Genomic DNA, 2,865 nt, shown 5'->3' on the forward strand with positions numbered 1-2,865 from the left:
GGTATCCTTGCTGTTACCCAGCATGTCATATGAATGTAATGCAAGTATATTGAATAGTGCTGATTTGATTCTATGTGTCACGCAGCAACAGAATAAATGGTTCCACAGACCGAAAGAGACACCAGCCAGGAAGTGATGTTTGTGGCAGAACCCGCATCCGAACAGGTTCTCCCGTTCGCCCCCCAGTGGCTTTAAGATTGAACTGGTTATATATTAAAGTCACTACAGTCACCTTTTGTAATAAAGAAAACTCTACTTCTTCTTCACCTGTACATTTGTGAATATTGATTTCATGAATAGACCCTAATGTAATTTCCCAGGAGATGTGAGCACATTCTAAGTAAGTATTGACCCCTAAATTATGTGAACAATCAGATTAAATGTCATCTGAAACGTATATCGTGGTTTGGGAACATTATCCCCTCCCCTTGCAAAGGGAAACTGGGCGACAAAACACTTTTCAATGGATTATCATGAATACATTATCACTACACCATGAAGTCAAATACACACTCTACCACATCTCGTCTACCAGAAGGTGGTGCAATGTGAAAGAGAAAAAGAACACTCGGCAGAGCCTCGTCAGCGGTTCTAAAATTGCTTTATCAGTGATAAACTCAAAGAAGCTTAAAAATGTGCTAAACAATCTTTTCAAGAGCAGTTCATTCATGAAAAAGATGATTAATGTGGGTTTGCCTCACAGCATGAGGGGCTCTGGGCGGTCCTTCTGTGTGGAGTGTGCATGTTCTCAGCCTGTCAGCCTGGGTCCTCTCCGGCTTCCCGGCCTTCCCCCACAGCCCAAAGACATGTATGTATTTTAATCCAGGAATATATACATGCACATTGTGTACTTTAAGTATATTTTGATTTAAAAAGAGTATTTCATTGGTATTGTCACTTTTATGTTAAATAACTCAGTACTTCTTCCACCACTGATTATATTTACGTATCATTTTGGCCACCATAAAATTACCATTAGAAAATGTTTTAAAAAGGACAAAAGTTACAACATAATAATATTTATTATGGCAATGCAAACGTACATGAGAGTAGATTATTATTATTATTACTGGAAGATATGTTGCTTGATTCTTTTTATTTTTTGCATGTACATTTATCAGTTGCAAAGATCCTCGCTGCAGCAGATGCCAGGTTTGCGTCTTGTTATAAGTTGCTGCCTGCAGGAAGCTTTCGTCATGCAACCCTTGGTATAGACGAGTTCTGTGAAAACAGGAGAAAAGACAGGATGTATTATGAGACGACTACTGCAAGTATTTAATGAATGACTAAACTGATTTAAAATGATTGTTTCGCCTCTTTGTTTTTTATCTGAACAGCACACGGAGGGAGCAGCGTGAACTTGCCGGGTTCAGGACGAAGAATGATGTGGCCACAGCGTGCATCAGGTCCATAACAGGTCACAACAGGGTCTGAACATTTCACAAAGGTGCCTTCACAATTACACCTCAAGGCTTCACCTGTAGAGAAAAACAATGTTCAGCCATTGTATACAAACTCCTGCTACATTTGCCAAACCCCATTATTCTAAAGCTTTAAAACCAGACATACATTAAATTAATTTACAGTAATCAGCTGCAGATTATTGTGGCTGGTTTTGAAGTACATTGCAGGTTTGTTGTGTTTCTCGTACATGAACTTACCCTGGCTCACAACCACCAATACCAGAAGAGCAAGAATCACAGTCTTCATGTTTGAACCTGTCTGTACAGTGTACACCGATCTCTGCATGAATAAAACAAGATGGAAAAGTGTTAGAAATCAAATGACATATTTAGCTGGGAGCACTTTTATCATGCACATATGAAAACACTTAAAGATATCTCACCTTGTTAGTCGTCCTGCTGGAGTATTGATAGCTCCGATGTGTGCTGCCAGGCTGCTAGCTTCCTTTTTATGTGGACTTGTTGAGCAATCAAGGTGACGAGTGACATTTGGCACACTATCATTTTGGAGGTCAATATACAATGTTGAAATAGCACCATTATTGGATTATAAAAAACATCACAAACAAAAAGGTATAATTACTGGAATATTTCCAAGAGGTGTGACTAAAAACTACTGAATATTTATAGGAAGTGGACTGTGTTTTGCAACAAAAACAAACTTGAATGAAAATTATCAGACAGACAAAGCAAACTTGTAATGGGAAATGAGAAATTATGGTAAATGAAAAATTAAAGAAAAACTGTACAGAGGGTGACAATATGAAACATTAAAGCCTTCATGTAGAAGGCAGTTTAAAGAAATGTTGCAAAAGGATGATTTAAATTTCACCGCCCTAACAAACTGAGTTAGTGAGATCCAAAGATTAATAATCTAAAGCAAAGAAACCTTATAGTAACTGTTGGAGCTATAATGTCATTTTGTTGCTTTCTTTTATCTTTGAGGGAAACGCAGTACATTTGGACATGCAGTTCCCTCCAGGAAAAGGCTCTCCCACCCAGGACCTGACTATTACCTTCAACAACTCAGTGTTGACTCCGACTGCCAGGAACCTCGGTGTGACACTTGACAGTCAACTCTTCTTGACTGTCAACATTACCACAACAACACGCTCCTGTAGGTACATGCTGTACAACATCAGGAGAATACGACCTCTTCTCACTCAGAAGGCGGCACAGGTTCTGGTCCAGGCTCTGATCATCTCGTGTCTAGACTACTGTAACTCCCTCCTTCAGGTCTACCTGCTGATGCCATTCGACCTCTACAGCTCATCCAGAATGCAGCAGCTCGACTGGTCTTTAACCTCCCGAAGTTTACCCACACTACTCCGCTCCTCCGCGACCTTCACTGGTTACCGGTGGCCCCCGCATCCGCTTCAAAACATTGGTACTTGCGTACCGT

At 40.1% G+C, this 2,865-nt stretch overlaps 1 long non-coding RNA gene across 1 annotated transcript; it reads right to left on the reverse strand.

Moving 5' to 3' along the window:
- Nucleotides 1-1,425: 1,425 nt before the first annotated feature.
- LOC117749058 lies at nt 1,426-1,919 on the reverse strand. The gene is made up of 3 exons (XR_004611680.1): nt 1,847-1,919; nt 1,662-1,743; nt 1,426-1,478 (listed from the first exon to the last, which is right to left on the reverse strand). It is a non-coding gene; the product is annotated as an uncharacterized LOC117749058 (long non-coding RNA).
- Nucleotides 1,920-2,865: the final 946 nt, after the last annotated feature.

This window comes from Cyclopterus lumpus, chromosome 19, assembly GCF_009769545.1.
Source record: "Cyclopterus lumpus isolate fCycLum1 chromosome 19, fCycLum1.pri, whole genome shotgun sequence".
NCBI lineage: Eukaryota > Metazoa > Chordata > Actinopteri > Perciformes > Cyclopteridae > Cyclopterus > Cyclopterus lumpus.